The following is a 13499-nucleotide window of genomic DNA, read 5'->3' as shown; positions in this document are numbered from 1 at the left end:
TCATTCTTACTATTGGAGACTTGAACTTCCTGGTTATTCCATTAAGTCATTCATTTAACTGTTTTGTCAAAAATTCCTTAGGCAAACTAAATGAGTAGACTGATGATATTAAATGGCAGTAATTCCATGCAGGTAGACAGGGATAGATGAGATTGTCTGCAATGTTTATAAATTCCTTTTAGAAAGGGAGCAAGATTAACCCTGTTAATTCCTGTTAAATAGGTAAGGCAAATTTCCTTTAATCCTTGGACATTACTAAAAGTTAGTACAGGGTGGCCAGGTGTGGTGGCTTACTCCTGTAATCCCAGCACTTTGGGAGGCCGAGGCGGGCAGATCACGAGGTCAGGATTTGGAGACCATTCGGATGGCTAACACGGTGAAACCAAGTCTCTACTAAAAATACAAAAAAATTAGCCTGGCATGGTGGCAGGCACCTGTAGTCCCAGCTACTCGGGAGGCTGAGGCAGGAGAATGGCATGAACCCAGGAGGTGGAGCTTGCAGTGAGCCGAGATCATGCCACTGCACTCTAGCCTGGGTGACAGAGCGAGACTCCATCTCAAAAAAAAAAGTTAGTAAGGGGTGGCATATCAAGGATGAAGTTCCTTGGACTGCAAAGATTCCAGAAACAAATGATATTTGGTAGAGTAGAGCTGAAGGTAGAAGATGAGTGTGGCAGTCAGACATCAGACCACTAATATGTCTTGGTGAGTTTTCATGTTCCCGTTCTTGAGAGAAATGGGAAATTCAATCATGTGCTGCCAAATTGGCAGGACAGTTATTCTCGCAGTCAGAGTCACCAGTAGACTTTTACTAATTAATCTGCATGATAGAGGACTTTATTTTTTAATTTTTAAAAATTTTTTAAATTTTTATTTTTTTTTTATTTTTGAGATGGAGTCTCACTCTTGTTGCCCTGGCTGGAGTGCAATGGTGTGATCTCAGCTCACTGGAACCTCCATCTTCTGAGTTCAAGCAGGTCTCCTGCCTCAGCCTCCCGAGTAGTTGGGATAACAGGTGCCCACCACCACACCCGGCTAATTTTTGTATTTTTAGTAGAGATGGGGTTTGAGACCATCTCTGGCCTCGAACTCCTGACCTCAGGTGATCTGCCTGCCTCAGCACCACAAAGTGCTGGGATTACAGGCCTGAGCCACCACACCCGGCCAACAGAGGACTTTATTTAGAAACATAAATAAATGAAAAAAATACATACTTTTTAAACCTGGAGTAAAAATTAGAAATTCAGTTAGTACTCTTAAAACATACACATGGAAATCAAAACCTTTTTGATTTTGAAGTCCAGTCCATGCTATTAAACACAGCCCTGGAAAATGGTAGGAAGTATGTAACACAACAGTAAGGTGTGCTGCAAGGTGTAAGGAGTGCTCTAAGTTCCAGCACCACCACCTACAATTTATATACCATCCAATTCATGGAAGCACCAAGCCTGTTTTCAGATCTGTAAAACCTGTATAATGTCTGGGTTGTTGTGTTTTTTACAATATGACAAAGGAAATGAAAACACCTTGAATAGTGATGCTTTTTAAGAAAATACAATAACAGATAAATGCAAGAAATTTGCAGATCTAACATTAGCAATTTAAACTCTTTGGATCCAACAACGTATTGTTTTTCTCTGAAGATGAAATTCTCCAGGGTTGTGAGACATAGACCAGGAGTAAGCTACTTGCTGGGGAAGTGCATAACCAGCCCTGTGGCACTATTTCTCAACCCACCGAGAAGTGCATTCTCCATTTGCTATAGCAGAAATAGTAACTCTAGGGATGTCGTAACTTTATTTGTAGAGCAAGTTAAAGAAGAAAAGTGAAAAAAATTCTGAGGGCTCCTAGTTGGGGGGGAAAAAAAAACCAAAATAAAGAAAAAACCATTATATTGGAATGCTAATAACAATTTGGGGAATTCAGTCAGGAAACAACCTTCTGAATATCACAAATTTTTTTTTCTTTCTTTTTTTTTGAGACAGGGTTTTACTCTGTTGCCCAGGCTGGATGGAGTGCAGTGGTATGATCTCAGCTTGCTGTAGCCTCCACCTCCCCAGGCTTAGATGATTGTCCTACCTCAGCCTCCTGAATAGCTGGGACTGCAGGCATGAGACGTCATGCCCGGCTAATTTTTATATTTTTGGTAGAGACAGGTTTTCGCCATTTTGCCCAGGCTGGGCTCAAACTATCCACCCACCTCAGCCTCCCAAAGTGCTAGCATTACACGTGTGAACCACTGTGCCTGGCCCCCCAATTTTTTTTCTGTTTCTTTAATTAATTAATTTAAGAGACTGGGTCTCCCTATGTTGCCAGGATAGATTTGAACTTCTGGGCCCAAGCAGTCCTCCCATCTTAGGCTCCAGAGTAAGCTAGGACTACAGGCATGCGCCATTATGCCTGGCTTCTTTCTATTTCTATTAGATCCCTGTTGATTCTATTTCAGAATCAATTTTATGATATTTGAGTGAAAAAAGAAACCATCCCCCTCCCTCAAAGAGGAGGAAATTGGATAGGAACCAAAGTACTTTTAATCTTATCAGGTTTCCTTTCTGGCTGTCAGACTGCCAGCTCCACTGGCCTATGGAACACAAAGGGCACTGGCATTTGGTAAGAGCTGTAAAGAGACTATAGTGCTACCGATAATAAGTGGATGGGTAGGAATGAGTGACAATCATGGCTTATATGGCCCCTTCCCAGAGCCCCTACTGTTGCTGCTGCTGCTCCTATTTGAGCCACTAAGAAAAATGTGGGCAGTTTTTTTTGGCATGATGCTGGTTGAGAAGTGGGCAAAGGGAAGATGATCAGAAAAGCAGGACCAGCTTACAGGATTGTTGAGAAGTGACACTACTCAAGCTGGGGCTAAACTATCTCTGTGGTAGTCGTTCTGATTCAAGTATCTTCTCTTACACCAGCTGAATTTTTTGTATTTTAAAATTTTGTCTACAATTCCCAGGGTACCAAAAGTTTTATATATATATACACACATACATGCATACATACACACACACTAATACAGTATTAATGCTGTAGGGTCAAATACTTCTGCATGATCTCAGTTATTCTCAAGGTTAGGATCCCCCCTCCCCAGTGGGTTTTTCTCCATCATCTGTAGTGCTGCCTCAGGTCTTCTGCCTCCTGGTCCCTAGATCTTCTGATACACCCCCTTTCTGAGTGTGTGGTCCCAGGGAACTGCTGTTTCTGTTGCATTTTTCAGGTGCATTATAGGTATCCTTCAGATGTATGGGGCCAAACGTTAGAGTTACCTAGGCAGCTTTTATAATATACCAATGCTCCAGCTGGGCATGGTGGCTTATGCCTATAATCCCAGCACTTTGGGAGGCCAAGGCAGGTGAATCACCTGAGGTCAGGAGTTTGAGACCAGCCTTACCAACATGGAGAAACCATGTTTCTACTAAAAATACAAGAATAGCTGGGCGTGGTGGCTCATGCCTGTAATCCCAGCTACTCAGGAGGCTAAGGCAGGAGAATCACTTGAACCCGGGAGGCAGAGGTTGCGGTGAGTCGAGAATGCACCATTGCACTCCAGCCTGGGCAACAAGAGCGAAACTCCATCTCAAAAAAAAAAAAAACACAAAAAACCAACTCAGTATTTGAATCAGAATGACTACCACAGTTTAGCCCCAGCTTGAGTAGTGTCATTTCTCAACAATCCTGTAAGCTGCCGTGATTGAGAGGCCTCCCCAGCCACGTGGAACTGTAAATCCAATGAACCTCTTTCTTTTTTAAATTGCCCAGTCTTGGGAATGTCTTTATCAGCAACATCAGCATCATGTCTTTATCACCAACAGCAATACAGTAATAAAAGAATATGCACAATATTATTTAGATTTTGTTAAACTTTAGGTATTTCTTGAGGACCTTAATATTATATATAATAATATATATTCATTTAAAAAATGACCTTTGGTTGCCATTAACAAGTAGTCATTGAAGTCACTTGGTTAATAAGGACAAGCTTAATATCACTTAGACTTTGCTAAAACTTTGAGTATCTATTTATAACTTTAAGAATTCAAAAAAGTATTATCTCTTGGTTACAATTGAGAAGTGTTTGGAATTGAAGTCAGAAAACCATTTTAAAAAATTAAAAAGAAGCATGGTGGCATGACACTTGTAGTCCCAGCTACTCAGGAGACTGAAGCAGTGAGCTGTGATTGCACCACTGCACTTCAGCCTGGGAGACAGAGCAAGACCCCATCTCAAAAAATAATAATAATAACAAAAATACAATTTAATTAAAAAGAACTAGGGCCTCAGAGTCAATATCCATTCTTTTTTAGCAGAGCAGGGGATAGAAACTGCTAGGGATCTGACACTGAGCACAAAAGCTTAGGAAGTAAGGAGCAGGAAGCAGCTGATCATTGCAGTTGCAGAAATAAACCTTGTCCACAGGCTTCCCCTAGCTTTATCATCTTGTGGAAAGAAAAGAAAAAGAAAAGAGACCCAGCTTTTTCACCTTCCTGTGAAACACAAAGTCAAGTTTGAGGGCTTATATAGAAAAGTACTAGCCCTGCCTTTCTCCAAAGTGGCATGGGCAGTAAAGGACTGTAAAGCCAGCAGCAACCTGAGAAACATGTGAGTCAGTCCCAGCTAAGGCAGCCAGGGATTAGGGAAGTCACAGATAATCACCACATGGTAGGAACAGTAGGGAATACCAAAGAGACCAGTGACACAGCCATCCATCCCTGACGGTGCTTGATGACTAGCGTAAAGGGCAGGTTCTGTGAGGTGTCCTGCCAGGGAAGGGATTAGATAGGACAAGAGCCCTGTAAACACTAGAGATTACTAAATCGTTTACAACTGAGTGGGAAAATTTGAGATTCTTTGCTAGCAAGATCCGGTAATGGTAGTTATTTCAGTTATGTTAGAGGGTGGTACCTGTTGAATGAGAGGTTGGCTGAAGTAGACTTGGGAAAGGGGAGGCAGGGGTAGGTTAAATTCCAGCAAAAAAAAAAAACACAAAATTGATAAACAAAGCTGACTTTTGCTTAAAAACTGTTAAACCACTGTTGATGAGAAGAGTAGGCCAGCTGTACAGCAATTCTCTCCTTTGCTTCCAAACTCTGTCTAAAAAAAGACAAAATGGAGATATATATTAGAGAAAAGGTCCAGGTCTAGCAGAGCAAGAGGAATTTTTTGTGTGTGCATTGTTATTCTCTAAAATTAGATATATAAGCAAAACAAAAGATCTTTAACAGGGAAAACTACAGTAGAAATAAACTTAAATAAGAGAAGGAAAGTTACTGAGGTCACTGTGATTATCTACATGTGTCTCTTTATCTCTGAAAAGTAAAATATTGACAGACTGGAGCCCCAAGGGGATGGAAATGTATCCAATTCTCACTCAAATAAAAATGGATTGGGCTCAGTTCCAGAGAACATTCTTGGATTTGATGTTTTTAGCTTCCTAAGTTTAAACAGCTGAAATTTCTTCTTATCAGGCTTTCATAGAAGAAAAATGTTTTCTTCATTTTGTTGTTTATTTTCTTAATTAAAAAAAAAATACAACCACAAACATGCTAATCCCCCATAATATCACTTTTTTCTTAAAATTAAAAAGAAATGAAAGTTGCCCTAATCTTCAACCCCGCAAGATAATAACTTTTAATATCCCTTTAAAACTTTTTTCTATATCAGAGACACATATCTATATCCACTGAGATTTCTATATCAATACCTAAAATTATACATAATAATTTTACTTCATGCAGATCTTCATTGAAAAGATAGAATACTGTGTCCTTGGCTTAGGTACTATGGGTGTAATGATAGTTTTATATGTCTAATCTGTAATTGTTTTTGGAGTACAACACAGTTATTCAGGTTGTGGCTGATGGAAACCACAGGAGTCTGGGGACACACTTAAGAGCTGTGTGAGACTCACCCCTGCCCCGCCAGCCCACATCCACATGTCTTACCACACAAAAAGTGACCATTGCTCAGTTCCTTATACACACCAAACTCTAGCATTCAGGCTTTCCAGTATGTACTTTCTTTTCCTCGGAATGTTCTTCCTTCTGCTCTTCTCAAAGATGGCTATTTCTCATTTTTTTGTGATCTCAATTCATTCCCATGTCTTTAGGGAGACATTCTCATTCTCCATCCAAAAGAGCTCCCCTCCATCTGCTAACACCGTCTCTTTGACACTCTAATTTCCTTCAAAACACATCATAGTGCGTTTACTATTATTTGTTGATTGGTGTGTATCTCTCTGCTTTTCAATGAAACAAGCTCTGTGAGGCTTATTTGTACCCATCTTGTTCAGTACTGTGTATCCAGCACCTAGCAGAGGATCTGGCAGATAAGAAATACCCAATAGGATTTGTGGAATTAATGAGGTATATAGAACTTTATTAGCACCAATCCACTGACATATATTACTAGCTTGCTTTACAACCACAGGGCCATGAAGAAAGAGGTTGCTATTTGAGTGGTGTTTATTAGACATAATTACAAGTTAAAAGTTAAAAGTGAATCCTTAGTGAAGTAGGTTAAATCAGTAATAAATTATCGAGCATGTTGTATTAGGTCACAGACCTTTAGAAACCTAAGCAGTAACATGGAAAAACTGCTCTATGAATTTCAATAATGACTTTAGCAGAAGCTGTGGGTAGAAGAAAGAATTGGACTCACTTTGAACCCAGAGTTCCTCTTTATTAGCCAGTTATAAGCAAGTCCTTTTTTGAGCCCCAGTTTTGTTGTCCATAAGAGGCAGTAAGTTTGTCTGAAGGATGATGTAGGCGTGACATGACATACACTTAAGCCCTGCCCTAATCATGTAAATGAATGTGCACAGTCCTGTTGTTTTGAAATTAAAGTGGGAGCCCATGAAGCTAGATGGGTGGGAGTTCCGTAGCCAATTGTGTTATTTCCAGAAGTCTGTTATGGCCTCAGAGTGTGTTGTTGAGGAATTTATGTAATGTTAGTGACTTGTAAAGAGCCATCCACATTTATGGTCCTATCATTACTATTATTGTTACATGCTTGAAAAAAAATCCACATTCTATTAATAAAAAAGAGAAATCTGATAAGACTGAGCATTAGCTTTTTACCTTTTTAATTTAGATAGATTTAGTGGAAACATAAACTTAACTGACACGGATAATAAGATCTATAGTAAAGTCAAAACAGCTTATCAAATCTTGGATGAGGCTAATCTTAAAAAGGGGCTACTGAAAATGGCTCTTCACCAGGCAGTAGAAAGTGAGTTTGTCCCATTTCTGATTGACTTTGACCTCTGCTTTCCAACTTTGCCCCAAAGAAAGTTAGTCACGACTTCGTCACAAAGAAAGTTAGTCACGATGATGAACTTCTTAGGCGGAGGCAGCCATAAAGTGGAAGATCACTAAAGGCAACCAGCTAGTTACTTAGGTTTCTACTCAGCCAGACTAGATTTAATCCAAGCTCAGAGTCAGAGAATCACGGAATTCTAATGCTGGAAGGAACTAACATTTCCTTTTTTAACTACAAAGTCTAATTTAAAGCTTTCTAAGTTTCTAATTTAAAGTTTTCCAGTTTTCTAAGGAAACCAAAGAAATTAATTTTATTATATTTCTTGACCTATTTGATATCAGATTATAAAATTTCTGAAGGTACCATTTTTCTTGCCAAGCCTTGATATATATTTGATAGTATTACCATGGCACCGTTGGCCTTCTAACCAACAAGAAAGAGAGTAATTCTGTGTTTAGATGAGTGTCACAGCTCTTTAACAGACAATCCCAGAAGACATCTAGACATTCCTGTGATAAAATTTTCTATTTGGGCCTCTATTTCTCCACTTCCACCTTTCTCACTCTTCCCCTACTTCTGAGTCTAAATAGGATATAGGTGGACATAGTATGGTTATTGATTAGATGCTAATTTTGTTAGTTTTGCCTGAAACTGCCACTTTACAAATTAACATTTGAGGACTGGAAATACAAAGGTGATAGGAAACTCAGAAAACCATGGCTCACCTTGTACCAGTTATTTAGAATGTAAAATAATGTTCACTGTGGTCATTGGGTGCAGCTGGTATAATTAGGGGCAGCTGGCAGATGCTACAGACTATTTATTCTGAGTAAATAAAGAAAATATTCATAAGCCAATGGGAAGACTACATCTCGAGTCATTAGTTTGTAAGGAAGTGCTGATTGCTCCTAATTTAGGTGATTATATCTGTCAGTCAAGTGAATATGTAATCAGTCCTAGCTTTGGTAAGAGGAGGACATATTTTCTTTATTACTACTTACACATTTCAAGTTTTAAACAAGGTGTTCAACATAGAATGAACATTATAGACAAACCCATAGTTGTAGGAATTCTACTCAGAAGAACTACCACCAGTACAGCCTTTAAACACTTTATAATTGAGCTTAAATCTGAAGCTTGAAGTATTATATTTATGTGCCTATTCCTAATGCTGGGTGTTTTCCAACTCAAGGGAAAACATTTGAGTCACACATGATATGTCAAAAAGCAAAATGAGAATTTGAGAATGCTTGTCTAGAAAACTGAAACCAAAATAACACTAGAAATTTCAAATATCTAGAATCCTAACAAATGCAGCCCAATTATGAACATGCAGTCTTTGTGATCAATGCTTTAAGAAGCCCACCGTAAGATATCTTCAATATTAACCCAGACTTAATTATTAACATCCTAGTCACATATTCAAGTTAAGAAAAAAAATTCATTTTTCTACTAGAATCACACAGGTTCAACATCCAATGAATCTAAGGAAGTTCTTGAGATGTTAAGGAAGGTAGAGATCATTTCTTCCCGAGCCTTACATTAAATTGTGGTCAGTCTTCTCTCTTCCAGAATTTTTTATTTTGACCCTTTGTTCATCTTGAAGGATCTTTTCTGAACACCAAGTTGTCTGTGGTGCCTGGCACTGGATCAGACCATTGCTGACAATAGGAGGATTACTTCATTATTCCTCTAGGCAGCCTTGATTGTGGTCAGTTACCAGAAGAGGAGACAGAAGGAAAAGAGAGACAATGATTGCAGTTCATCTGCTGATTGGCTTCTTCCCCACTAAGGACTTTACCTGTCCCTTGAACTTACCTATTTAAACAATTTTAGTGTCTGCCTTTTCTCCCTAGGCTACTAACCCTGATACCCTGTAAGTGTTCCTATGGAGCTTCATTTCAATTGTTTCTGACCTCTTCTCATATTTGCCAACTAAATTATAATTTTTGCCTTCTAAGTTGCTGACTTTGGCTTTGAAGTCATACAGAAGCCAGTTTGAACCGAGAACACCATTTCTTACAAGTTATGCGAATTTGGGCAAGTTATTTAATGCAGTATGTGCTGCATTTCTTTATCTGCAAATGGGGGATGGTACACACACCTAGTGAAGTTGGTGTGAAGAGTAAAGGAGAAATCAGCATCAAGTTCTTAGTGCAGTTTCTGAAAAGTCTCAAGAAACACTGGACTCCGGTACAAACTTAATAAATCACATTCATTAGGTACCTTCAGATTATTTTAAATGACTTGTTAGCCTTAAGGTGATTCTCTTATCGTCAACCAGTTATACATCCACAAAATAAAGGAATATCCTAGGTTCTATTTCATAGTTCTGTTAGTGATATACATAAAAGGAAAGTACTCACATTTTAGCCTGGAATATAAGGCCCTTCACAGTTCCTCTTCTACCTTATGTCCCACATCATCACTTTTTTCCCTGGAGACAGGGCCTTGCTCTGGCACCCAGGCTGGAGTGCAGTGGTATGATCACAACTCACTGCAGCCTTGAACTCCCAGGCTCAATCTTCCCACCTCAGCCTCCTGAGTATTTGAGACTATGAGCCTGCATAACCAGCCCAGCTAATTTTAAAATTTTTTGTAGAGATGAGGCCTTGCTATGTTGTCCAGACTGGTCTCGAATTCCTGGCCTCAAGTGATCCTCCTACCTCAACTCCGAAAGTGCTGGGATTACAGGCATGAGCTACCACACCCAGCTCACATCATCCCTTTTAAACACTGTAAACACATCTGCCAAATATCTTCATTCTCTGGACAAACATTCTCTAACCTTTATTTCATGTTGTTCCTTCATTCTGTAATGTTTTATTTCCCAATCTCCACTCTTCTCTATGCTGCCACAATACATGTCCCCCCAGAGGCCTTGTGTTCTTACAGCCTGAAATGATCCCACTATCAGCTGACTTAGCATAATTTTAAAAAGTCATTTTCTCATGACTGATCACATTCTTCCATGTGTCATAGTGACTCCTGAGGGTAAGAAGTGTTTTACTATCCCTCCCAACCTGTGCTTAAAATGGTGACTGGCAACTTGTAGGGTTCAGTGATGGAGTACTGAAGGAAGGACCATATCGTGGGGATCAGAAACAGATATCAGTTATGCAGTCAAATATGTTCTCTCATCATTTCAAGCATTTATGTTCATATATTCCTGCTCCACTAATAGAGGTCTTCCCTGAGCACTACACCTAATGAAGCCTTGTCATTCCTGAGCCATTTGCTTTTATTTTTGTATACAACACTGTAACATTATAATATATCCTCAGAGTTATTTGTTAATTTCTGTCTCCTGCTAGAATGTAGGCTTCATGAGCACGAGTTCACCTTTTTAATGACAGTAAGCCTTAGCAAGAACTCTAAGTATTTGTTGAGCAAATGAATGGATACATGAAATCATCACAGGATCTACTGCGTTAAAGTGTTATGGATATTATTATTCTACTTTTCTAAATGTATGTAAACAGACTTTCTAGTAATTTTCATTTTGGATGTTTAGATATTATATTTTTAGAGAAGCTTTAAGTAATAGACATTTAATCAGTGCCTGCCTAAGAAACTATGAGGTGAGTTGTTTCTATAAATGGTAATCAGATCACTCTAGTTTAATTTGGTGAATTTAACTTTTTCTTTCATATCTTAATTTTCTTCTTTGGACACACAAAGAGATTATATTGGTAAATAATGACTTTCCTTTAGCCTAGGATTTTGCTCTTCAAACAGATTTGGGACTTAAATGAAGGGTTAAGCAGGATGAGAAGGTCCATGCCTTTCCTTCCCTTCTTCCCTGTCCTCTCAGGCTCCCTTGACACCTGTGACACCCCTGCCCCCGCAAGCCTCATCTTCCCAAAGCCTGTCACCTTACCTCTTCTCATTTGCCCAAGTGCAATGTCAGTGTTAAGTAAGCCATAGTTCACAGCTTTTATTAATACATAGTATAACATTTGTAAGGAAATGCAACAGGCTTTCGCTATGCTTTCACAATAGGATGAGGCTGTCCTTGAGGTTTGAGGTTTATTTGCCTAACACTTGGCATGCAGGAACTTCAATAAATATTTGTTGGAGAAATGAATGATCCATTCACAGACTCATTAGGCCCTGATTGTGTCTGTGGGTCACAACAGAACACTCTTCTTATCAGATCTTATCTGACTTGATGTGCTCTGTGACACTTAACTACCTCTCTTTTCTCTAACCCTGTCCCATAACACTCCTTAGTTTTCTTCTTTCCTCTTGACTGTGTCTTCTTAATCTTCTTTGCTTCTCTTCCACCTTCTCTGTAAGTGGTGATGCTCCCTGCCCTTCCCATTAGGTTCTGTATTGACCTTCAGATATTCCCCTTGGATGACCTCATTCATGTCCATGACTTCAACCACCACCACCCAGACATGGATGACTTCCAAATAGATATCCTTAGCCCTGATATTTCTATGTCCCACACCCTGTAGATTTCTTTCCATCTCTGGGAATAAGTCCTATATTGCTATTAACTATCTCTACTAGTAAACACTAAAATGCCTTTTTTTTTTTTTTTTTTTTTTTTTTTAGACAGTCTTGCTCTACTGCCTAGGCTAGAGTGCAGTGGTTTGATTCCGGCTCACTGCAACCTCCACATCCTGGGTTCAAGTGATCTTCCTGCCTCAGCCTCCCAAGTAGCTGGGACTACAGTCACACATGACCATGCTCGGCTAATTTTTTTGTATTTTTTGAATTTTTATATTTTGGGGGATTTCACCACGTTGGCCAGACTGGTCTTGAACTCCTGACCTCAAGTGATCCATCTACCTCGGCCTCCCAAAGTGCTGGGTTTACAGGCATGAGCCAATGCACCTAGCCTCTAAAATGCCATTTCTGACTCCCCATCAAACTAACACTGACCACCCACAAATCATCCCTTACCCTCTCCTTTGCCTCTCTCCCCATATTAAATCAGCTGTCAAGACCTCTCTCTTCTATGTCTTCTGTTGATTTCAATAAATATATGGAATAATTACTGTATGTTGGGTTACCATCTTTCAGAGTCATCCATCTCTCTGTCTCTTCTACCTTAAGCATCTTCTCTTGAGGAAAACTGCAGTTACCTGGCCTCTGTCTCTATCAGGTTACTCACACCCCTCCCATCTACCCTTCACATTGCCACTGCCAAGTGGGCTTTCTACAAATTTAATCTCAGCATGCTCCTCCTCCCTTACTTAAAACCCTTCATGGCTTCCTGTATTTTCAGGATGAAGTTCAAACTAGCCCCATTTGAGCATAAAAGTCATTTAAGATACAACCTTATTTTAATTCTCCACCCTCATTTCTGACTCCTATAGCCCAGGAGTCCAAGTCCTTCAAACTGTACCCCACCCCACTGAATGGTTGTGCCCAGCTTTCTCTTCACCCATTCTTCTCTGGCCATTCTGCCATGCCTTAAAAACTGGCCATTTCAGCAAGAGAATTTCTGTCCTTCTATTTTTTTCCCCTATCCTCTTCATACCACTCTGAATATTTAGAGTGCATAATAGATTTTTGTCTACTTGTCTATCTCACTAGACGATGCGCAATTTGAGGTTTGTGTCACCAGCATCTAGAACTGTCTAGACCAGTGTTTCTTAAAGTGGGGTCCCCAGGTCCTCCTGGTGATGACAGGATCATTTGGTTTTTGTTAATATTCGTACTTGGGCCCTCCTCACCCCTACAGGACCTAGAGGATAGGAGTTTTTGTTTTTTTCTTTAGTTTTTAAAAAAATTTTTTTTTATTTTAGTTTCTCCACTTTGCTAGAGAAATTTTAAACTAGGTGACATTTATGAATATTATAGATATTGAGTAAATGTTTTTGAATAAACAAGTAAACCAGCTGGAGCTCTCATTCATGTTTTTTTTTTTTTTTAAGGAAAAATGGTTGTTTTATTTATTAGTACTTAAACCAGCCAAAGTAGTACTGATGTCATAATGCAGCAAACACAAGACCTCTTTCCACAAATATTAGCATAATCAACAAAATAGGGGCTATAGTAAAACAGAGCCAAAAAGGGCTGAGGAAATCAATGAAGTATGTTACAGCTTAACCCTTCACCCTTCTCGTCAATAGGGTTTTTATTTTATTTTATTTTGACATGAAGTCTGGCTCAGCCATCCAGGCTGGATTGCTGTGGCACCATCTGGGCTCAGCCTCCCGAGTAGCTGGGATTACAGGCGCCTGCCACCACGCCCGGCTAACGTTTGTATTTTAGTAGAGACAGGG

The 13499-nt window shown here is 39.5% G+C and overlaps 1 protein-coding gene across 2 annotated transcripts in view; it reads left to right on the top strand.

The window, feature by feature from the left end:
* ELOVL6 (ELOVL fatty acid elongase 6) overlaps positions 1 to 13499 on the top strand; it is a 151150-nt gene that overhangs the window by 59192 nt on the left and 78459 nt on the right.

This window comes from Macaca mulatta, chromosome 5 (genome assembly GCF_049350105.2).
Source record: "Macaca mulatta isolate MMU2019108-1 chromosome 5, T2T-MMU8v2.0, whole genome shotgun sequence".
Lineage (NCBI taxonomy): Eukaryota > Metazoa > Chordata > Mammalia > Primates > Cercopithecidae > Macaca > Macaca mulatta.
Note: the sequence above shows the minus strand (reverse complement) of the source record. Positions and strands in the feature narration are given on the sequence as shown.